Below are 24,801 nucleotides of genomic sequence, written 5' to 3'. Positions count from 1 at the left end.
AGAGATCAGAGCCAGAATCAGTATGAGAGGTCAGAGCCAGAATCAGTATGAGAGGTCAGAGCCAGAATCAGTATGAGAGGTCAGAGCCAGAATCAGACTGAGAGGTCAGAGCCAGAATCAGACTGAGAGATCAGAGCCAGAATCAGACTGAGAGATCAGAGCCAGAATCAGACTGAGAGATCAAAGCCAGAATAAGACTGAGAGATCAGAGCCAGAATCAGACTGAGAGACCAGAGACAGAATCAGACTGAGAGATCAGAGCCAGAATGAGTATGAGAGGTCAGAGTCAGAATCAGTATGAGAGATCAGAGCCAGAATTAGACTGAGAGATCAGAATCAGACTGAGGGATCAGAGCCAGAATCAGACTGAGAGATCAGAGCCAGAATCAGACTGAGAGTTAAAAGCCAGAAACAGACTGAGAGGTCAGAGACAGAATCAGACTGAGAGATCAGAGCCAAAATCAGACTGAGAGGTCAGAGCCAGAATCAGACTGAGAGGTCAGAGCCAGAATCAGACTGAGAGGTCAGAGCCAGAATCAGACTGAGAGTTAAGAGCCAGAATCAGTATGAGAGGTCAGAGCCAGAATCAGACTGAGAGATCAGAGTCAGAATCAGTATGAGAGGTCAGAGCCAGAATCAGACTGAGAGGTCAGAGCCAGAATCAGACTGAGAGGTCAGAGCCAGAATCAGACTGAGAGGTCAGAGCCAGAATCAGTATGAGAGGTCAGAGCCAGAATCAGACTGAGAGATCAGAGTCAGAATCAGACTGAGAGGTCAGAGCCAGAATCAGACTGAGAGGTCAGAGCCAGAATCAGACTGAGAGATCAGAGCCAGAATCAGACTAAGAGATCAGAGCCAGAATCAGTATGAGAGGTCAGAGCCAGATTCAGACTGAGAGATCAGAGCCAGAATCAGACTGAGAGATCAGAGCCAGATTCAGACTGAGAGGTCAGAGCCAGAATCAGTATGAGAGGTCAGAGCCAGAATCAGTATGAGAGGTCAGAGCCAGAATCAGTATGAGAGGTCAGAGCCAGAATCAGACTGAGAGGTCAGAGCCAGAATCAGTATGAGAGGTCAGAGCCAGAATCAGTATGAGAGGTCAGAGCCAGAATCAGACTGAGAGGTCAGAGCCAGAATGAGTATGAGAGGTCAGAGCCAGAATCAGTATGAGAGGTCAGAGCCAGAATCAGACTGAGAGATCAGAGCCAGAATCAGACTGAGAGATCAGAGCCAGAATCAGATTGAGAGATCAGAGCCAGAATCAGACTGAGAGATCAGAGCCAGAATCAGATTGAGAGATCAGAGCCAGAAGCAGTCTGAGAGGTCAGAGCCAGAATCAGACTGAGAGGTCAGAGCCCAAATCAGACAGAGATCAGAGACAGAATCAGACTGAGAGATCAGAGCCAGAATCAGTATGAGAGGTCAGAGCCAGAATCAGACTGAGAGATCAGAGCCAGAATCAGTCTGAGAGGTCAGAGCAAGAATCAGACTGAGAGATCAGAGCCAGAATCAGTTTGAGAGGTCAGAGCCAGAATCAGTATGAAAGGTCAGAGCCAGCATCAGACTGAGAGATCAGAGCCAGAATCAGACTGAGAGATCAGAGCCAGAATCAGACTGAGAGATCAGAGACAGAATCAGACTGAGAGATCAGAGCCAGAATCAGTTTGAGAGGTCAGAGCCAGTATCAGTTTGAGAGGTCAGAGCCAGTATCAGTATGAGAGGTCAGAGCCAGAATCAGTATGAGTGGTCAGAGCCAGAATCAAACTGAGAGATCAGAGCAAGAATCAGACTGAGAGAACAGAGTCAGAATCAGACTGAGAGATCAGAGCCAGAATCAGACTGAGAGATCAGAGCCAGAATCAGACTGAGAGGTCAGAGCCAGATTCAGACTGAGAGGTCAGAGCCAGAATCAGTATGAGGTCAGAGCCAGAATCAGTATGAGAGGTCAGAGCCAGAATCAGTATGAGAGGTCAGAGCCAGAATCAGACTGAGAGGTCAGAGCCAGAATCAGACTGAGAGATCAGAGCCAGAATCAGACTGAGAGATCAGAGCCAGAATAAGACTGAGAGATCAGAGCCAGAATCAGACTGAGAGATCAGAGACAGAATCAGACTGAGAGATCAGAGCCAGAATCAGACTGAGAGGTCAGAGCCAGATTCAGACTGAGAGGTCAGAGCCAGAATCAGTATGAGGTCAGAGCCAGAATCAGTATGAGAGGTCAGAGCCAGAATCAGTATGAGAGGTCAGAGCCAGAATCAGACTGAGAGGTCAGAGCCAGAATCAGACTGAGAGATCAGAGCCAGAATCAGACTGAGAGATCAGAGCCAGAATAAGACTGAGAGATCAGAGCCAGAATCAGACTGAGAGATCAGAGACAGAATCAGACTGAGAGATCAGAGCCAGAATGAGTATGAGAGGTCAGAGTCAGAATCAGTATGAGAGATCAGAGCCAGAATTAGACTGAGAGATCAGAATCAGACTGAGGGATCAGAGCCAGAATCAGACAGAGATCAGAGCCAGAATCAGACTGAGAGTTAAGAGCCAGAAACAGACTGAGAGGTCAGAGCCAGAAACAGACTGAGAGGTCAGAGACAGAATCAGACTGAGAGATCAGAGCCAGAATCAGACTGAGAGGTCAGAGCCAGAATCAGACTGAGAGGTCAGAGCCAGAATCAGACTGAGAGTTAAGAGCCAGAATCAGTATGAGAGGTCAGAGCCAGAATCAGACTGAGAGATCAGAGCCAGAATCAGACTGAGAGATCAGAGCCAGAATCAGACTAAGAGATCAGAGCCAGAATCAGTATGAGAGGTCAGAGCCAGAATCAGACTGAGAGATCAGAGTCAGAATCAGACTGAGAGGTCAGAGCCAGAATCAGACTGAGAGGTCAGAGCCAGAATCAGACTGAGAGATCAGAGCCAGAATCAGACTGAGAGATCAGAGCCAGAATCAGACTAAGAGATCAGAGCCAGAATCAGTATGAGAGGTCAGAGCCAGATTCAGACTGAGAGATCAGAGCCAGAATCAGACTGAGAGATCAGCGCCAGATTCAGACTGAGAGGTCAGAGCCAGAATCAGTATGAGAGGTCAGAGCCAGAATCAGTATGAGAGGTCAGAGCCAGAATCAGTATGAGAGGTCAGAGCCAGAATCAGTATGAGAGGTCAGAGCCAGAATCAGTATGAGAGGTCAGAGCCAGAATCAGACTGAGAGGTCAGAGCCAGAATCATTATGAGAGGTCAGAGCCAGAATCAGACTGAGAGGTCAGAGCCAGAATGAGTATGAGAGGTCAGAGCCAGAATCAGTATGAGAGGTCAGAGCCAGAATCAGACTGAGAGATCAGAGCCAGAATCAGACTGAGAGATCAGAGCCAGAATCAGATTGAGAGATCAGAGCCAGAATCAGACTGAGAGATCAGAGCCAGAATCAGTATGAGTGGTCAGAGCCAGAATCAGTCTGAGAGGTCAGAGCCAGAATTAGTCTGAGAGGTCAGAGCCAGAATCAGACTGAGAGATCAGAGCCAGAATCAGACTGAGAATTCAGAGCCAGAATTAGACTGAGGGATCAGAGCCAGAATCAGACTGAGAGATCAGAGCCAGTATCAGACTGAGAGATCAGAGCCAGAATCAGACGGAGAGATCAGAGCCAGAATCAGTCAGAGGTCAGCTCCAGAATTAGTCTGAGAGGTCAGAGCTAGAATCAGTCTGAGAGGTCAGAGCCAGAATCAGTCTGAGAGGTCAGAGCCAGAAGCAGTTTGAGAGGTCAGAGCCAGAATCAGTCTGAGAGGTCAGAGACAGAAGCAGTATGAAATGTCAGAACTGGAATCAGTATAAGAGCTCAGAGCCAGAATCAGTCTGAGAGGTCAGAGCCAGAATCAGTCTGAGAGGTCAGAGCCAGAGTTAGTCTGAGAAGTCAGAGCCAGAATCAGTCTGAGAGGTCAGAGCCAGAATCAGTCTGAGAGGTCAGAGCCAGAGTTAGTCTGAGAGGTCAGAGCCAGAATCAGTCTGAGAGGTCAGAGCCAGAATCAGTCTGAGAGGTCAGAGCCAGAAGCAGTTTGAGAGGTCAGAGCCGGAATCAGACTGAGAGGTCAGAGCCGGAATCAGACTGAGAGGTCAGAGCAAGAATCAGTCTGAGAGGTCAGACAGAATCAGTATGAGAGGTCAGTGCCAGAAGCAGTATGAGAGGTCAGAGCGAGAATCAGTATGAGAGGTCAGAGCGAGAATTAGTATGAGAGGTCAGAGCGAGAATTAGTATGAGAGGTCAGAGCGAGAATCAGTATGAGAGGTCAGAGCGAGAATCAGTATGAGAGGTCAGAGCCAGAAGCAGTATGAAAGGTCAGAACCGGAATCAGTATGAGAGGTCAGAGCCAGAATCAGTATAAGAAGTCAGAGCAAAAATCAGTCTGAGAGGTCAGAGTCAGAATCAGTCTCAGAGGTCAGAGCCAGAATCAGTCTGAGAGGTCAAAACCGGAATGAGTATGAGAGGTCAGAGCCAGAATCAATATGAGAGATCAGAGGCAGAATCAGACTGAGAGGTCAGAGCCAGAATCAGTATGAGAGGTCAGAGCCAGAATCAGACTGAGAGATCAGAGCCAGAATCAGATTGAGAAATCAGAGCCAGAATCAGACTGAGAGATCAGAGTCAGAATCAGTATGAGAGGTCAGAGCCAGAATCAGACTGAGAGGTCAGAGCCAGAATCAGTATGAGAGGTCAGAGCCAGAATCAGTATGAGAGGTCAGAGCCAGAATCAGACAGAGAGGTCAGAGCCAGAATCAGTATGAGAGGTCAGAGCCAGAATCAGACTGAGAGATCAGAGCCAGAATCAGACTGAGAGGTCAGAGCCAGAATCAGACTGAGAGATCAGAGCCAGAATCAGACTGAGAGATCAGAGCCAGAATCAGACTGAGAGATCAGAGCCAGAATCAGTATGAGTGGTCAGAGCCAGAATCAGACTGTGAGGTCAGAGCCAGAATCCGTCTGAGAGGTCAGAGCCAGAATCAGACAGAGTTCAGGGCCAGAATCAGACTAAGAGATCAGAGCCAGAATCAGTATGAGAGGTCAGAGCCAGAATCAGACTGAGAGATCAGAGCCAGAATCAGACTGAGAGATCAGAGCCAGAATCAGACTGAGAGGTCAGAGCCAGATTCAGACTGAGAGGTCAGAGCCAGAATCCGTATGAGAGGTCAGAGCCAGAATCAGTTTGAGAGGTCAGAGCCAGAATCAGTATGAGAGGTCAGAGCCAGAATCAGACTGAGAGATCAGAGCCAGAATCAGACTGAGAGATCAGAGCCAGAATAAGACTGAGAGATCAGAGCCAGAATCAGACTGAGAGATCAGAGACAGAATCAGACAGAGATCAGAGCCAGAATGAGTATGAGAGGTCAGAGTCAGAATCAGTATGAGAGATCAGAGCCAGAATCAGACTGAGAGATCAGAGCCAGAATCAGTATGATAGGTCAGAGCCAGAATCAGTATGAGAGGTCAGAGCCAGAATTAGACTGAGAGATCAGAATCAGACTGAGGGATCAGAGCCAGAATCAGACTGAGAGAACAGAGCCAGAATCAGATTGAGAGATCAGAGCCAGAATCAGACTGAGAGATCAGAGCCAGAATCAGACTGAGAGATCAGAGCCAGAATCAGTATGAGTGGTCAGTGCCAGAATTAGTATGAGAGGTCAGAGCCAGAATTAGTCTGAGAGGTCAGAGCCAGAATCAGACTGAGAGATCAGAGCCAGAATCAGACTGAGAGATCAGAGCCAGAATCAGACTGAGAGGTCAGAGCCAGAATCAGACTGAGAGATCAGAGCCAGAATCAGTATGAGAGGTCAGAGCCAGAATCAGACTGAGAGATCAGAGCCAGAATCAGTATGAGAGGTCAGAGCCAGAATTAGACTGAGAGATCAGAATCAGACTAAGTGATCAGAGCCAGAATCAGACAGAGATCAGAACCAGAATCAGTATGAGAGGTCAGAGCCAGAATTAGACTGAGAGATCAGAATCAGACTGAGTGATCAGAGCCGGAATCAGACTGAGAGGTCAGAGCCAGAATCAGTCTGAGAGGTCAGAGACAGAATCAGTATGAGAGGTCAATGCCAGAAGCAGTATGAGAGGTCAGAGCGAGAATCAGTATGAGAGGTCAGAGCCAGAATCAGTATGAGAGGTCAGAGCCAGAATCAGACTGAGAGATCAGAGCCAGAATCATCAGACTGAGACATCAGAGCCAGAATCAGACTGAGAGATCAGAGACAGAATCAGACAGAGATCAGAGCCAGAATGAGTATGAGAGGTCAGAGTCAGAATTAGACTGAGAGATCAGAATCAGACTGAGGGATCAGAGCCAGAATCAGACTGAGAGTTAAGAGCCAGAATCAGTATGAGAGGTCAGAGCCAGAATCAGACTGAGAGATCAGAGCCAGAATCAGTATGAGAGGTCAGAGCCAGAATAAGACTGAGAGATCAGAACCAGAATCAGTATGAGAGATCAGAGCCAGAATCAGACTGAGAGGTCAGAGCCAGAATCAGACTGAGAGGTCAGAGCCAGAATCAGACTGAGAGGTCAGAGACAGAATCAGACTGAGAGGTCAGAGCCAGAATCAGACTAAGTGATCAGAGCCAGAATCAGTATGAGAGGTCAGAGCCAGAATCAGTATGAGTGTTCAGAGCCAGAATCAGACTGAGAGATCAGAGCCAGAATCAGACTGAGAGATCAGAGCCAGAATCAGACTGAGAAATCAGAGCAAGAATCAGACTGAGAGAACAGAGTCAGAATCAGTATGAGAGGTCAGAGCCAGAATCAGACTGAGAGATCAGAACCTGAATCAGTATGAGAGATCAGAGCCAGAATCAGACTGAGAGTTCAGAGCCAGAATCAGACTGAGAGGTCAGAGCCAGAATCAGACTGAGAGGTCAGAGCCAGAATCAGACTGAGAGATTAGAGCCAGAATCAGTATGAGAGGTCAGAGCCAGAATCAGTATGAGTGGTCAGAGCCAGAATCATTATGAGAGGTCAGAGCCAGAATTAGACAGAGATCAGAATCAGACTGAGTAATCAGAGCCAGAATCAGACTGAGAGATCAGAGCCAGAATCAGACTGAGAGATCAGAGCCAGAATCAGTATGAGTGGTCAAAGCCAGAATCAGTCTGAGAGATTAGAGCCAGAATCAGTATGAGAGGTCAGAGCCAGAATCAGTATGAGTGGTCAGAGCCAGAATCATTATGAGAGGTCAGAGCCAGAATTAGACAGAGATCAGAATCAGACTGAGTAATCAGAGCCAGAATCAGACTGAGAGATCAGAGCCAGAATCAGACTGAGAGATCAGAGCCAGAATCAGTATGAGTGGTCAAAGCCAGAATCAGTCTGAGAGGTCAGAGCCAGAATTAGTCTGAGAGGTCAGAGCCAGAATCAGACTGAGAGATCAGAGCCAGAATCAGACTGAGAGATCAGAGCCAGAATCAGACTGAGAAATCAGAGCCAGAATCAGTATGAGAGGTCAGAGCCAGAATCAGACTGAGAGATCAGAGCCAGAATTAGTCTGAGAGGTCAGAGCCAAGATCAGTATGAGAGGTCAGAGCCAGAATCAGACTGAGAGGTCAGAGCCAGAATCAGACTGAGAGATCAGAGCCAGAATCAGACAGAGTTAAGAGCCAGAAACAGACTGAGAGGTCAGAGACAGAATCAGACTGAGAGATCAGAGCCAGAATCAGTCTGAGAGGTCAGAGCCAGAAGCAGTCTGAGAGGTCAGAGCCAGAAGCAGTCTGAGAGGTCAGAGCCAGAAGCGGTCTGAGAGGTCAGAGCCAGAAGCGGTCTGAGAGGTCAGAGCCAGAAGTAGTCTGAGAGGTCAGAGCCAGAATCAGTCTGAGAGGTGAGAGCCAGAATCAGACTGAGAGATCAGAGCCAGAATCAGACTGAGAGATCAGAGCCAGAATCAGTCTGAGAGATCAGAGTCAGAATCAGTATGAGAGATCAGAGCCAGAATCAGTATGAGAGGTCAGAGGCAGAATAAGATTGAGAGATCAGAACCAGAATCAGTATGAGAGATCAGAGCCAGAATCAGACTGAGAGATCAGAGCCAGAATCAGTATGAGAGGTCAGAGCCAGAATCAGTATGAGTGGTCAGAGCCAGAATCAGTATGAGAGGTCAGAGCCAGAATCAGACTGAGAGATCAGAGCCAGAATCAGTATGAGAGGTCAGAGCCAGAATAAGACTGAGAGATCAGAGCCAGAATCAGACTGAGAGATCAGAGCCAGAATCAGACTGAGAGATCAGAGCCAGAATCAGTATGAGAGGTCAGAGCCAGAATCAGTATGAGTGGTCAGAGCCAGAATCAGTATGAGAGGTCAGAGCCAGAATTAGACTGAGAGATCAGAATCAGACTGAGGGATCAGAGCCAGAATCTGACTGAGAGATCAGAGCCAGAATCAGATTGAGAGATCAGAGCCAGAATCAGATTGAGAGATCAGAGCCAGAATCAGACTGAGAGATCAGAGCCAGAATCAGACTGAGAGATCAGAGCCAGAATCAGTATGAGAGGTCGGAGCCAAGATCAGTATGAGAGGTCAGAGCCAGAATCAGACTGAGAGATCAGAGCCAGAATCAGTATGAGAGGTCAGAGCCAGAATCAGACTGAGAGATCAGAACCAGAATCAGTATGAGAGGTCAGAGCCAGAATCAGTATGAGAGGTCAGAGCCAAGATCAGTATGAGAGGTCAGAGCAAGAATCAGACTGAGAGATCAGAGCCAGAATCAGTATGAGAGGTCAGAGCCAGAATCAGACTGAGAGATCAGAACCAGAATCAGTATGAGAGGTCAGAGCCAGAATCAGTATGAGAGGTCAGAGACAGAATCAGTTTGAGAAGTCAGAGCCAGAATCAGTATGAGAGGTCAGAGCCAGAATCAGACTGAGAGATCTGAGCCAAAATCAGACAGAGATCAGAGCCAGAATCAGACTGAGAGATCAGAGACAGAATCAGACAGAGATCAGAGACAGAATCAGATAGAGATCAGAGCCAGAATCAGACAGAGATCAGAGCCAGAATCAGACTGAGAGATCAGAGCCAGAATCAGACTGAGAGAACAGAGTCAAAATCAGTATGAGAGGTCAGAGCCAGAATCAGACTGAGAGATCAGAGCCAGAATCAGTATGAGAGGTCAGAGCCAGAATAAGACTGAGAGATCAGAACCAGAATCAGTATGAGAGGTCAGAGCCAGAATTAGACTGAGCGATTAGAATCAGACTGAGTGATCAGAGCCAGAATCAGACTGAGAGATCAGAGCCAGAATCAGTATGAGAGGTCAGAGCCAGAATAAGACTGAGAGATCAGAACCAGAATCAGTATGAAAGATCAGAGCCAGAATCAGACTGAGAGGTCAGAGCCAGAATCAGACTGAGAGGTCAGAGCCAGAATCAGACTGAGAGGTCAGAGCCAGAATCAGACTGAGAGGTCAGAGCCAGAATCAGACTGAGAGGTCAGAGCCAGAATCAGTATGAGAGGTCAGAGCCAGAATCAGACTGAGAGATCAGAGCCAGAATCATCAGACTGAGAGATCAGAGCCAGAATCAGACTGAGAGATCAGAGCCAGAATCAGTATGATAGGTCAGAGCCAGAATCAGTATGAGAGGTCAGAGCCAGAATTAGACTGAGAGATCAGAATCAGACTGAGGGATCAGAGCCAGAATCAGACTGAGAGATCAGAGCCAGAATCAGATTGAGAGATCAGAGCCAGAATCAGACTGAGAGATCAGAGCCAGAATCAGACTGAGAGATCAGAGCCAGAATCAGTATGAGTGGTCAGTGCCAGAATTAGTATGAGAGGTCAGAGCCAGAATTAGTCTGAGAGGTCAGAGCCAGAATCAGACTGAGAGATCAGAGCCAGAATCAGACTGAGAGATCAGAGCCAGAATCAGACTGAGAGGTCAGAGCCAGAATCAGACTGAGAGATCAGAGCCAGAATCAGTATGAGAGGTCAGAGCCAGAATCAGACTGAGAGATCAGAGCCAGAATCAGTATGAGAGGTCAGAGCCAGAATTAGACTGAGAGATCAGAATCAGACTGAGTGATCAGAGCCAGAATCAGACTGAGAGATCAGAACCAGAATCAGTATGAGAGGTCAGAGCCAGAATTAGACTGAGAGATCAGAATCAGACTGAGTGATCAGAGCCGGAATCAGACTGAGAGGTCAGAGCCAGAATCAGTCTGAGAGGTCAGAGACAGAATCAGTATGAGAGGTCAATGCCAGAAGCAGTATGAGAGGTCAGAGCGAGAATCAGTATGAGAGGTCAGAGCCAGAATCAGTATGAGAGGTCAGTGCCAGAATTTGTATAAGAAGTCAGAGCCAGAATCAGTCTGAGAGGTCAGAGCCAGAATCAGTCTGAGAGGTCAAAACCGGAATGAGTATGAGAGGTCAGAGCCAGAATCAATATGAGAGATCAGAGCCAGAATCAGACTGAGAGGTCAGAGCCAGAATCAGACTGAGAGGTCAGAGCCAGAATCAGACTGAGAGGTCAGAACCAGAATCAGTATGAGAGGTCAGAGCCAGAATCAGTATGAGTGGTCAGAGCCAGAATCAGTATGAGAGGTCAGAGCCAGAATTAGACTGAGAGATCAGAGCCAGAATCAGATTGAGAGATCAGAGCCAGAATCAGACTGAGAGATCAGAGCCAGAATCAGTATGAGTGGTCAGAGCCAGAATCAGTATGAGAGGTCAGAGCCAGAATCAGACTGAGAGGTCAGAGCCAGAATCAGTATGAGAGGTCAGAGCCAGAATCAGACTGAGAGGTCAGAGCCAGAATCAGTATGAGAGGTCAGAGCCAGAATCAGTATGAGAGGTCAGAGCCAGAATCAGACTGAGAGATCAGAGCCAGAATCAGACTGAGAGATCAGAGCCAGAATCAGATTGAGAGATCAGAGCCAGAATCAGACTGAGAGATCAGAGCCAGAATCAGACTGAGAGATCAGAGCCAGAATCAGTATGAGTGGTCAGAGCCAGAATCAGTCTGAGAGGTCAGAGCCAGAATTAGTCTGAGAGGTCAGAGCCAGAATCAGACTGAGAGATCAGAGCCAGAATCAGACTGAGAATTCAGAGCCAGAATTAGACTGAGGGATCAGAGCCAGAATCAGACTGAGAGATCAGAGCCAGTATCAGACTGAGAGATCAGAGCCAGAATCAGACGGAGAGATCAGAGCCAGAATCAGTCAGAGGTCAGATCCAGAATTAGTCTGAGAGGTCAGAGCCAGAATCAGTCTGAGAGGTCAGAGCCAGAATCAGACTGAGAGAACAGAGTCAAAATCAGTATGAGAGGTCAGAGCCAGAAGCAGTTTGAGAGGTCAGAGCCAGAATCAGTCTGAGAGGTCAGAGACAGAAGCAGTATGAAATGTCAGAACTGGAATCAGTATAAGAGCTCAGAGCCAGAATCAGTCTGAGAGGTCAGAGCCAGAATCAGTCTGAGAGGTCAGAGCCAGAATCAGTCTGAGAGGTCAGAGCCAGAGTTAGTCTGAGAGGTCAGAGCCAGAATCAGTCTGAGAGGTCAGAGCCAGAATCAGTCTGAGAGGTCAGAGCCAGAGTTAGTCTGAGAGGTCAGAGCCAGAATCAGTCTGAGAGGTCAGAGCCAGAATCAGTCTGAGAGGTCAGAGCCAGAATCAGTCTGAGAGGTCAGAGCCAGAAGCAGTTTGAGAGGTCAGAGCCGGAATCAGACTGAGAGGTCAGAGCCGGAATCAGACTGAGAGGTCAGAGCAAGAATCAGTCTGAGAGGTCAGACAGAATCAGTATGAGAGGTCAGTGCCAGAAGCAGTATGAGAGGTCAGAGCGAGAATCAGTATGAGAGGTCAGAGCGAGAATTAGTATGAGAGGTCAGAGCGAGAATTAGTATGAGAGGTCAGAGCGAGAATCAGTATGAGAGGTCAGAGCGAGAATCAGTATGAGAGGTCAGAGCCAGAAGCAGTATGAAAGGTCAGAACCGGAATCAGTATGAGAGGTCAGAGCCAGAATCAGTATAAGAAGTCAGAGCAAAAATCAGTCTGAGAGGTCAGAGTCAGAATCAGTCTCAGAGGTCAGAGCCAGAATCAGTCTGAGAGGTCAAAACCGGAATGAGTATGAGAGGTCAGAGCCAGAATCAAAATGAGAGATCAGAGGCAGAATCAGACTGAGAGGTCAGAGCCAGAATCAGTATGAGAGGTCAGAGCCAGAATCAGACTGAGAGATCAGAGCCAGAATCAGATTGAGAAATCAGAGCCAGAATCAGACTGAGAGATCAGAGTCAGAATCAGTATGAGAGGTCAGAGCCAGAATCAGACTGAGAGGTCAGAGCCAGAATCAGTATGAGAGGTCAGAGCCAGAATCAGTATGAGAGGTCAGAGCCAGAATCAGACAGAGAGGTCAGAGCCAGAATCAGTATGAGAGGTCAGAGCCAGAATCAGACTGAGAGATCAGAGCCAGAATCAGACTGAGAGGTCAGAGCCAGAATCAGACTGAGAGATCAGAGCCAGAATCAGACTGAGAGATCAGAGCCAGAATCAGACAGAGATCAGAGCCAGAATCAGTATGAGTGGTCAGAGCCAGAATCAGACTGTGAGGTCAGAGCCAGAATCCGTCTGAGAGGTCAGAGCCAGAATCAGACAGAGTTCAGGGCCAGAATCAGACTAAGAGATCAGAGCCAGAATCAGTATGAGAGGTCAGAGCCAGAATCAGACTGAGAGATCAGAGCCAGAATCAGACTGAGAGATCAGAGCCAGAATCAGACTGAGAGGTCAGAGCCAGATTCAGACTGAGAGGTCAGAGCCAGAATCAGTATGAGAGGTCAGAGCCAGAATCAGTTTGAGAGGTCAGAGCCAGAATCAGTATGAGAGGTCAGAGCCAGAATCAGACTGAGAGATCAGAGCCAGAATCAGACTGAGAGATCAGAGCCAGAATAAGACTGAGAGATCAGAGCCAGAATCAGACTGAGAGATCAGAGACAGAATCAGACAGAGATCAGAGCCAGAATGAGTATGAGAGGTCAGAGTCAGAATCAGTATGAGAGATCAGAGCCAGAATCAGACTGAGAGATCAGAGCCAGAATCAGTATGATAGGTCAGAGCCAGAATCAGTATGAGAGGTCAGAGCCAGAATTAGACTGAGAGATCAGAATCAGACTGAGGGATCAGAGCCAGAATCAGACTGAGAGATCAGAGCCAGAATCAGATTGAGAGATCAGAGCCAGAATCAGACTGAGAGATCAGAGCCAGAATCAGACTGAGAGATCAGAGCCAGAATCAGTATGAGTGGTCAGTGCCAGAATTAGTATGAGAGGTCAGAGCCAGAATCAGTATGAGAGGTCAGAGCCAGAATCAGACTGAGAGATCAGAGCCAGAATCAGTATGAGAGGTCAGAGCCAGAATTAGACTGAGAGATCAGAATCAGACTGAGTGATCAGAGCCAGAATCAGACTGAGAGATCAGAAACAGAATCAGTATGAGAGGTCAGAGCCAGAATTAGACTGAGGGATCAGAATCAGACTGAGTGATCAGAGCCGGAATCAGACTGAGAGGTCAGAGCCAGAATCAGACTGAGAGATCAGAGCCAGAATCAGACTGAGAGATCAGAGCCAGAATCAGTATGAGTGGTCAGTGCCAGAATTAGTATGAGAGGTCAGAGCCAGAATTAGACTGAGAGATCAGAGACAGAATCAGTATGAGAGGTCAGAGCGAGAATCAGTATGAGAGGTCAGAGCCAGAATTAGACTGAGAGATCAGAATCAGACTGAGTGATCAGAGCCGGAATCAGACTGAGAGGTCAGAGCCAGAAGCAGTATGAGAGGTCAGAGCGAGAATCAGTATGAGAGGTCAGAGCCAGAATTAGACTGAGAGATCAGAATCAGACTGAGTGATCAGAGCCGGAATCAGACTGAGAGGTCAGAGCCAGAATCAGTCTGAGAGGTCAGAGACAGAATCAGTATGAGAGGTCAATGCCAGAAGCAGTATGAGAGGTCAGAGCGAGAATCAGTATGAGAGGTCAGAGCCAGAATCAGTATGAGAGGTCAGAGCCAGAATCAGACTGAGAGATCAGAGCCAGAATCATCAGACTGAGAGATCAGAGCCAGAATCAGACTGAGAGATCAGAGACAGAATCAGACAGAGATCAGAGCCAGAATGAGTATGAGAGGTCAGAGTCAGAATCAGTATGAGAGATCAGAGCCAGAATTAGACTGAGAGATCAGAATCAGACTGAGGGATCAGAGCCAGAATCAGACTGAGAGATCAGAGCCAGAATCAGACTGAGAGTTAAGAGCCAGAATCAGTATGAGAGGTCAGAGCCAGAATCAGACTGAGAGATCAGAGCCAGAATCAGTATGAGAGGTCAGAGCCAGAATAAGACTGAGAGATCAGAACCAGAATCAGTATGAGAGACCAGAGCCAGAATCAGACTGAGAGGTCAGAGCCAGAATCAGACTGAGAGGTCAGAGCCAGAATCAGACTGAGAGGTCAGAGACAGAATCAGACTGAGAGGTCAGAGCCAGAATCAGACTAAGTGATCAGAGCCAGAATCAGTATGAGAGGTCAGAGCCAGAATCAGTATGAGTGGTCAGAGCCAGAATCAGACTGAGAAATCAGAGCAAGAATCAGACTGAGAGAACAGAGTCAGAATCAGTATGAGAGGTCAGAGCCAGAATCAGACTGAGAGATCAGAACCTGAATCAGTATGAGAGATCAGAGCCAGAATCAGACTGAGAGTTCAGAGCCAGAATCAGACTGAGAGGTCAGAGCCAGAATCAGACCGAGAGGTCAGAGCCAGAATCAGACTGAGAGATTAGAGCCAGAATCAGTATGAGAGTTCAGAGCCAGAATCAGTATGAGTGGTCAGAGCCAGAATCATTATGAGAGGTCAGAGCCAGAATTAGACAGAGATCAGAATCAGACTGAGTAATCAGAGCCAGAATCAGACAGAGATCAGAGCCAGAATCAGACTTAGAGATCAGAGCCAGAATCAGTATGAGTGGTCAAAGCCAGAATCAGTCTGAGAGGTCAGAGCCAGAATTAGTCTGAGAGGTCAGAGCCAGAATCAGACTGAGAGATCAGAGCCAGAATCAGACTGAGAGATCAGAGCCAGAATCAGACTGAGAAATCAGAGCCAGAATCAGTATGAGAGGTCAGAGACAGAATCAGACTGAGAGATCAGAGCCAGAATTAGTCTGAGAGGTCAGAGCCAAGATCAGTATGAGAGGTCAGAGCCAGAATCAGACTGAGAGGTCAAAGCCAGAATCAGACTGAGAGATCAGAGCCAGAATCAGACTGAGAGATCAGAGCCAGAATCAGACTGAGAAATCAGAGCCAGAATCAATATGAGAGGTCAGAGCCAGAATCAGACTGAGAGATCAGAGCCAGAATCAGTATGAGAGGTCAGAGCCAGAATCAGACTGAGAGATCAGAGCCAGAATCAGACTGAGAGATCAGAGCTAGAATCAGACAGAGTTTAGAGCCAGAATCAGTATGAGTGGTCAGAGTCAGAATCAGTATGAGAGATCAGAGCCAGAATTAGACTGAGAGATCAGAATCAGACTGAGGGATCAGAGCCAGAATCAGACTGAGAGATCAGAGCCAGAATCAGAGTTAAGAGCCAGAAACAGACTGAGAGGTCAGAGACAGAATCAGACTGAGAGATCAGAGCCAGAATCAGTCTGAGAGATTAGAGTCAGAATCAATATGAGAGATCAGAGCCAGAATCAGTCTGAGAGGTCAGAGCCAGAAGCAGTCTGAGAGGTCAGAGCCAGAAGCAGTCTGAGAGGTCAGAGCCAGAAGCGGTCTGAGAGGTCAGAGCCAGAAGCGGTCTGAGAGGTCAGAGCCAGAATCAGACTGAGAGGTCAGAGCCAGAATCAGACTGAGAGGTCAGAGCCAGAATCAGACTGAGAGGTCAGAGCCAGAATCAGTATGAGAGGTCAGAGCCAGAATCAGTATGAGAGGTCAGAGCCAGAATCAGTATGAGAGGTCAGAGCCAGAATCAGTATAAGAAGTCAGAGCCGGAATCAGTCTGAGAGGTCAGAGACAGAATCAGTCTCAGAGGTCAGAGCCAGAATCAGTCTGAGAGGTCAAAACCGGAAAGAGTATGAGAGGTCAGAGCCAGAATCAATATGAGAGGTCAGAGCCAGAATCAGACTGGGAGATCAGAGCCAGAATCAGACTGAGAAATCAGAGCCAGAATCAGACTGAGAGGTCAGAGCCAGAATCAGTCTGAGAGGTCAGAGCCAGAATCAGTATGAGAGGTCAGAGCCAGAATCAGACTGGGAGATCAGAGCCAGAATCAGACTGAGAAATCAGAGCCAGAATCAGACTGAGAGATCAGAGTCAGAATCAGTATGAGAGGTCAGAGCCAGAATCAGTATGAGAGGTCAGAGCCAGAATCAGACTGAGAGATCAGAGCCAGAATCAGTATGAGAGGTCAGAGCCAGAATCAGACTGAGAGATCAGAGCTAGAATCAGACTGAGAGGTCAGAGCCAGAATCAGACAGAGATCAGAGCCAGAATCAGACTGAGAAATCAGAGCCAGAATCAGTATGAGAGGTCAGAGCCAGAATCAGACCGAGAGATCAGAGCCAGAATCAGTATGAGAGATAGGAGCCGGAATCAGTATGAGAGGTCAGAGCCGGAATCAGTATGAGAGGTCAGAGCAGGAATCAGTATGAGAGGTCAGAGCCGGAATCAGACTGAGAGGTCAGATCTAAAATCAGTCTGAGAGGTCAGAGTTAGAATCAGTCTGAGAGGTCAGAGCCAGAATCAGTATGAGTGGTCAGAGCCAGAATCAGACTGAGAGGTCAGAGCCAGAATCAGACTGAGAGGTCAGAGCCAGAATCAGTATGAGAGATCAGAGCCGGAATCAGTATGAGAGGTCAGAGCCGCAATCAGTATGAGAGGTCAGAGCCGGAATCAGTATGAGAGGTCAGAGCCGGAATCAGACTGAGAGGTCAGATCTAGAATCAGTCTGAGAGGTCAGAGTTAGAATCAGTCTGAGAGGTCAGAGCCAGAATCAGTCTGAGAGGTCAGAGCCAGAATCAGTCTGAGAGGTCAGAGCCAGAATCAGTCTGAGAGGTCAGAGCCAGAATCAGTCTGAGAGGTCAGAGCCAGAGTTAGTCTGAGAGGTCAGAGCCAGAATCAGTCTGAGAGGTCAGAGCCAGAATCAGTCTGAGAGGTCAGAGCCAGAATCAGTTTGAGAGGTCAGAGCCAGAATCAGTCTGAGAGGTCAGAGCCAGAAGCAGTATGAAAGGTCAGAAATGGAATAAGTATGAGAGCTCAGAGCCAGAATCAGTATGAGAGGTCAGAGCCGGAATCAGTATCAGAGGTCAGAGCCGGAATCAGACTGAGAGGTCAGATCTAGAATCAGTCTGAGAGGTCAGAGTTAGAATCAGTCTAAGAGGTCAGAGCCAGAATCAGTCTGAGAGGTCAGAGCAAGAATCAGTCTGAGAGGTCAGAGCCAGAGTTAGTCTGAGAAGTCAGAGCCAGAATCAGTCTGAGAGGTCAGAGCCAGAATCAGTCTGAGAGGTCAGATCCAGAATCAGTTTGAGAGGTCAGAGCCAGAATCAGTCTGAGAGGTCAGAGCCAGAATCAGACTGAGAGATCAGAGCCGGAATCAGACAAAGAGGTCAGAGCCGGAATCAGACTGAGAGGTCAGAGCCAGAATCAGTCTGAGAGGTCAGAGACAGAATCAGTATGAGAGGTCAATGCCAGAAGCAGTATGAGAGGTCAGAGCGAGAATCAGTATGAGAGGTCAGAACGAGAATCAGTATGAGAGGTCAGAGCGAGAATCAGTATGAGAGGTCAGAGCCAGAATCAGTATGAGAGGTCAGAGCCAGAATCAGTATGAGAGGTCAGAGCCAGAATCAGTATAAGAAGTCAGAGCCGGAATCAGTCTGAGAGGTCAGAGACAGAATCAGTCTCAGAGGTCAGAGCCAGAATCAGTCTGAGAGGTCAAAACCGGAAAGAGTATGAGAGGTCAGAGCCAGAATCAATATGAGAGGTCAGAGCCAGAATCAGACTGGGAGATCAGAGCCAGAATCAGACTGAGAAATCAGAGCCAGAATCAGACTGAGAGGTCAGAGCCAGAATCAGTATGAGAGGTCAGAGCCAGAATCAGACTGGGAGATCAGAGCCAGAATCAGACTGAGAAATCAGAGCCAGAATCAGACTGAGAGATCAGAGCCAGAATCAGACTGAGAGATCAGAGTCAGAATCAGTATAAGAGGTCAGAGCCAGAATCAGACTGAGAGGTCAGAGCCAGAATCAGTATGAGAGGTCAGAGCCAGAATCAGTATGAGAGGTCAGAGCCAGAATCAGTATGAGAGGTCAGAGCCAGAATCAGACTGAGAGATCAGAGCTAGAATCAGACTGAGAGGTCAGAGCCAGAATCAGACAGAGATCAGAGCCAGAATCAGACTGAGAAATCAGAGCCAGAATCAGTATGAGAGGTCAGAGCCAGAATCAGACCGAGAGATCAGAGCCAGAATCAGTATGAGAGATAGTAGCCGGAATCAGTATGAGAGGTCAGAGCCGGAATCAGTATGAGAGGTCAGAGCAGGAATCAGTATGAGAGGTCAGAGCCGGAATCAGACTGAGAGGTCAGATCTAGAATCAGTCTGAGAGGTCAGAGCCAGAATCAGTCTGAGAGGTCAGAGCCAGAATCAGTCTGAGAGGTCAGAGCCAGAATCAGTCTGAGAGGTCAGAGCGAGAATCAGTCTGAGAGGTCAGAGAGAGAATCAGTATGAGAGGTCAGAGCCGGAATCAGTATGAGAGGTCAGAGCCGGAATCAGACTGAGAGGTCAGATCTAGAATCAGTCTGAGAGTTCAGAGTTAGAATCAGTCTAAGAGTTCAGAGCGAGAATCAGTCTGAGAGGTCAGAGCCAGAATCAGTCTGAGAGGTCAGAGCCAGAATCAGTCTGAGAGGTCAGAGCCAGAGTTAGTCTGAGAGGTGAGAGCCAGAAGCAGTATGAAAGGTCAGAACTGGAATCAGTATGAGAGCTCAGAGCCAGAATCAGTCTGAGAGGTCAGAGCCAGAATCAGTCTGAGAGGTCAGAGCCAGAATCAGTCTGAGAGGTCAGAGCCAGAAGCAGTATGAAAGGTCAGAACTGGAATCAGTATGAGAGCTCAGAGCCAGAATCAGTCTGAGAGGTCAGAGTTAGAATCAGTCTGAGAGGTCAGAGCCAGAGTTAGTCCGAGAGGTGAGAGCCAGAAGCAGTATGAAAGGTCAGAACTGGAATCAGTATGAGAGCTCAGAGCCAGAATCAGTCTGAGAGGTCAGAGCCAGAATCAGTCTGAGAGGTCAGAGCCAGAATCAGTCTGAGAGGTCAGAGCCAGAAGCAGTATGAAAGGTCAGAACTGGAATCAGTATGAGAGCTCAGAGCCAGAATCAGTCTGAGAGGTCAGAGTTAGAATCAGTCTGAGAGGTCAGAGCCAGAATCAGTCTGAGAGGTCAGAGCCAGAGTTAGTCTGAGAGGTGAGAGCCAGAAGCAGTATGAAAGGTCAGAACTGGAATCAGTATGAGAGCTCAGAGCCAGAATCAGTCTGAGAGGTCAGAGCCAGAATCAGTCTGAGAGGTCAGAGCCAGAATCAGTCTGAGAGGTCAGAGCCAGAAGCAGTATGAAAGGTCAGAGCCAGAATAAGACTAAGAGATCAGAATCAGTATGAGAGATCAGAGCCAGAATCAGACTGAGAGGTCAGAGCCAGAATAAGACTGAGAGATCAGAATCAGTATGAGAGATCAGAGCCAGAATCAGACTGAGAGGTCAGAGCCAGAATCAGACTGAGAGGTCAGAGCCAGAATGAGACTGAGAGGTCAGAGCCAGAATGAGACTGAGAGGTCAGAGCCAGAATCAGACTGAGAGGTCAGAGCCAGAATCAGACTGAGAGGTCAGAGCCAGAATCAGACTGAGAGGTCAGAGCCAGAATCAGACTGAGAGATCAGAGCCAGAATCAGACTGAGAGATCAGAGCCAGAATCAGACTGAGAGATCAGAGCCAGAATCAGACTGAGAGATCAGAGCCAGAATCAGACTGAGAGATCAGAGCCAGAATCAGACTGAGAGATCAGAGCCAGAATCAATATGAGAGGTCAGAGCCAGAATTAGACTGAGAGATCAGAATCAGACTGAGGGATCAGAGCCAGAATCATACTGAGAGATCAGAGCCAGAATCAGATTGAGAGATCAGAGCCAGAATCAGACTGAGAGGTCAGAGCCAGAATCAGACTGAGAGGTCAGAGCCAGAATCAGTATGAGAGGTCAGAGCCAGAATCAGACTGAGAGATCAGAGCCAGAATCAGTATGAGAGGTCAGAGCCAGAATCAGACTGAGAGGTCAGAGCCAGAATCAGACTGAGAGGTCAGAGCCAGAATCAGTATGAGTGGTCAGAGCCAGAATCAGACTGAGAGGTCAGAGCCAGAATCAGACTGAGAGGTCAGAGCCAGAATCAGTATGAGAGGTCAGAGCCAGAATCAGTATGAGAGGTCAGAGCCAGAATCAGTATGAGAGGTCAGAGCCAGAATCAGACTGAGAGATCAGAGCCAGAATCAGACTGAGAGATCAGAGCCAGAATCAGACTGAGAGGTCAGAGCCAGAATCAGTATGAGTGGTCAGAGCCAGAATCAGTATGAGAGGTCAGAGCCAGAATCAGTATGAGAGGTCAGAGCCAGAATCAGACTGAGAGATCACAGCCAGAATCAGTATGTGAGGTCAGAGCCAGAATAAGACTGAGAGGTCAGAGCCAGAATCAGACTGAGAGGTCAGAGCCAGAATCAGTAAGAGAGGTCAGAGCCAGAATCAGACTGAGAGATCAGAGCCAGAATCAGACTGAGAGATCAGAGCCAGAATCAGTAAGAGAGGTCAGAGCCAGAATCAGACTGAGAGATCAGAGCCAGAATCAGACTGAGAGATCAGAGCCAGAATCAGACTGAGAGAATAGAGCCAGAATCAGACTGAGAGATCAGAGCCAGAATCAGTATGAGTGGTCAGAGCCAGAATCAGTATGAGAGGTCAGAGCCAGAATTAGACTGAGAGATCAGAATCAGACTGAGGGATCAGAGCCAGAATCAGATTGAGAGATCAGAGCCAGAATCAGACTGAGAGATCAGAGCCAGAATCAGTATGAGTGGTCAGAGCCAGAATCAGTATGAGAGGTCAGAGCCAGAATTAGTCTGAGAGGTCAGAACCAGAATCAGACTGAGAGATCAGATCCAGAATCAGACTGAGAAATCAGAGCCAGAATCAGTATGAGAGGTCAGAGCCAGAATCAGACTGAGAGATCAGAGCCAGAATCAGTATGAGAGGTCAGAGCCAGAATCAGTTTGAGAGGTCAGAGCCAGAATCAGACAGAGATCAGAGCCAGAATCAGACAGAGATCAGAGCCAGAATCAGACTGAGAGATCAGAGCCAGAATCAGACTGAGAGGTCAGAGCCAGAATCAGACTGAGAGGTCAGAGCCAGAATCAGACTGAGAGGTCAGAGCCAGAATCAGACTGAGAGGTCAGAGCCAGAATCAGACTGAGAGGTCAGAGCCAGAATCAGACTGAGAGGTCAGAGCCAGAATCAGACAGAGATCAGAGCCAGAATCAGACTGAGAGATCAGAGCCAGAATCAGACTGAGAGATCAGAGCCAGAATCAGACTGAGAGATCAGAGCCAGAATCAGACTGAGAGATCAGAGCCAGAATCAGACTGAGAGATCAGAGCCAGAATCAGACTGAGAGATCAGAGCCAGAATCAATATGAGAGGTCAGAGCCAGAATTAGACTGAGAGATCAGAATCAGACTGAGGGATCAGAGCCAGAATCATACTGAGAGATCAGAGCCAGAATCAGATTGAGAGATCAGAGCCAGAATCAGACTGAGAGGTCAGAGCCAGAATCAGACTGAGAGGTCAGAGCCAGAATCAGTCTGAGAGGTCAGAGCCAGAATCAGTCTGAGAGGTCAGAGCCAGAGTTAGTCTGAGAGGTGAGAGCCAGAAGCAGTATGAAAGGTCAGAACTGGAATCAGTATGAGAGCTCAGAGCCAGAATCAGTCTGAGAGGTCAGAGCCAGAATCAGTCTGAGAGGTCAGAGCCAGAATCAGTCTGAGAGGTCAGAGCCAGAAGCAGTATGAAAGGTCAGAACTGGAATCAGTATGAGAGCTCAGAGCCAGAATCAGTCTGAGAGGTCAGAGTTAGAATCAGTCTGAGAGGTCAGAGCCAGAATCAGTCTGAGAGGTCAGAGCCAGAGTTAGTCTGAGAGGTGAGAGCCAGAAGCAGTATGAAAGGTCAGAACTGGAATCAGTATGAGAGCTCAGAGGCAGAATCAGTCAGAGGTCAGAGCCAGAATCAGTCTGAGAGGTCAGAGCCAGAATCAGTCTGAGAGGTCAGAGCCAGAAGCAGTATGAAAGGTCAGAACTGGAATCAGTATGAGAGCTCAGAGCCAGAATCAGTCTGAGAGGTCAGAGTTAGAATCAGTCTGAGAGGTCAGAGCCAGAGTTAGTCTGAGAGGTGAGAGCCAGAAGCAGTATGAAAGGTCAGAACTGGAATCAGTATGAGAGCTCAGAGCCAGAATCAGTCTGAGAGGTCAGAGCCATAATCAGTCTGAGAGGTCAGAGCCAGAATCAGTCTGAGAGGTCAGAGCCAGAAGCAGTATGAAAGGTCAGAGCCAGAATAAGACTGAGAGATCAGAATCAGTATGAGAGATCAGAGCCAGAATCAGACTGAGAGGTCAGAGCCAGAAAAAGACTGAGAGATCAGAATCAGTATGAGAGATCAGAGCCAGAATCAGACTGAGAGGTCAGAGCCAGAATCAGACTGAGAGGTCAGAGCCAGAATGAGACTGAGAGGTCAGAGCCAGAATCAGACTGAGAGGTCAGAGCCAGAATCAGACTGAGAGGTCAGAGCCAGAATCAGTATGAGAGGTCAGAGCCAGAATCAGACTGAGAGATCAGAGCCAGAATCAGTATGAGAGGTCAGAGCCAGAATCAGACTGAGAGGTCAGAGCCAGAATCAGACTGAGAGGTCAGAGCCAGAATCAGTATGAGTGGTCAGAGCCAGAATCAGACTGAGAGGTCAGAGCCAGAATCAGACTGAGAGGTCAGAGCCAGAATCAGTATGAGAGGTCAGAGCCAGAATCAGTATGAGAGGTCAGAGCCAGAATCAGTATGAGAGGTCAGAGCCAGAATCAGACTGAGAGATCAGAGCCAGAATCAGACTGAGAGATCAGAGCCAGAATCAGACTGAGAGGTCAGAGCCAGAATCAGTATGAGTGGTCAGAGCCAGAATCAGTATGAGAGGTCAGAGCCAGAATCAGTATGAGAGGTCAGAGCCAGAATCAGACTGAGAGATCACAGCCAGAATCAGTATGTGAGGTCAGAGCCAGAATAAGACTGAGAGGTCAGAGCCAGAATCAGACTGAGAGGTCAGAGCCAGAATCAGACTGAGAGGTCAGAGCCAGAATCAGTAAGAGAGGTCAGAGCCAGAATCAGACTGAGAGATCAGAGCCAGAATCAGTAAGAGAGGTCAGAGCCAGAATCAGACTGAGAGATCAGAGCCAGAATCAGACTGAGAGATCAGAGCCAGAATCAGACTGAGAGATCAGAGCCAGAATCAGACTGAGAGATCAGAGCCAGAATCAGACTGAGAGATCAGAGCCAGAATCAGTATGAGTGGTCAGAGCCAGAATCAGTATGAGAGGTCAGAGCCAGAATTAGACTGAGAGATCAGAATCAGACTGAGGGATCAGAGCCAGAATCAGATTGAGAGATCAGAGCCAGAATCAGACTGAGAGATCAGAGCCAGAATCAGTATGAGTGGTCAGAGCCAGAATCAGTATGAGAGGTCAGAGCCAGAATTAGTCTGAGAGGTCAGAGCCAGAATCAGACTGAGAGATCAGATCCAGAATCAGACTGAGAAATCAGAGCCAGAATCAGTATGAGAGGTCAGAGCCAGAATCAGACTGAGAGATCAGAGCCAGAATCAGTATGAGAGGTCAGAGCCAGAATCAGTTTGAGAGGTCAGAGCCAGAATCAGACAGAGATCAGAGCCAGAATCAGACTGAGAGATCAGAGCCAGAATCAGACTGAGAGATCAGAGCCAGAATCAGACTGAGAGGTCAGAGCCAGAATCAGACTGAGAGGTCAGAGCCAGAATCAGACTGAGAGGTCAGAGTCAGAATCAGACTGAGAGGTCAGAGCCAGAATCAGACTGAGAGGTCAGAGCCAGAATCAGTATGAGAGGTCAGAGCCAGAATCAGACTGAGAGATCAGAGCCAGAATCAGACTGAGAGATCAGAGCCAGAATCAGACTGAGAGATCAGAGCCAGAATCAGACTAAGAGATCAGAGCCAGAATCAGTATGAGAGGTCAGAGCCAGAATCAGACTGAGCGATCAGAGTCAGAATCAGACTGAGAGGTCAGAGCCAGAATCAGACTGAGAGATCAGAGCCAGAATCAGACTGAGAGATCAGAGCCAGAATCAGACTAAGAGATCAGAGCCAGAATCAGTATGAGAGGTCAGAGCCAGATTCAGACTGAGAGATCAGAGCCAGAATCAGACTGAGAGATCAGAGCCAGATTCAGACTGAGAGGTCAGAGCCAGAATCAGTATGAGAGGTCAGAGCCAGAATCAGTATGAGAGGTCAGAGCCAGAATCAGTATGAGAGGTCAGAGCCAGAATCAGTATGAGAGGTCAGAGCCAGAATCAGTATGAGAGGTCAGAGCCAGAATCAGACTGAGAGGTCAGAGCCAGAATCAGTATGAGAGGTCAGAGCCAGAATCAGACTGAGAGGTCAGAGCCAGAATGAGTATGAGAGGTCAGAGCCAGAATCAGTATGAGAGGTCAGAGCC

General features: G+C 47.9%; 1 protein-coding gene across 1 annotated transcript in view; it reads right to left on the bottom strand.

The window, feature by feature from the left end:
* The window catches only part of ALKBH4 (alkB homolog 4, lysine demethylase), a 276,815-nt gene that overhangs the window by 200,017 nt on the left and 51,997 nt on the right, over positions 1–24,801 (bottom strand). The gene's annotated exons all lie outside the window — the stretch shown is intronic.

Source organism: Leptodactylus fuscus, chromosome 2 (genome assembly GCF_031893055.1).
Source record: "Leptodactylus fuscus isolate aLepFus1 chromosome 2, aLepFus1.hap2, whole genome shotgun sequence".
In the NCBI taxonomy this organism is placed as follows: Eukaryota; Metazoa; Chordata; class Amphibia; order Anura; family Leptodactylidae; genus Leptodactylus; species Leptodactylus fuscus.
This window is presented reverse-complemented; position numbering and strand designations above follow the sequence as displayed.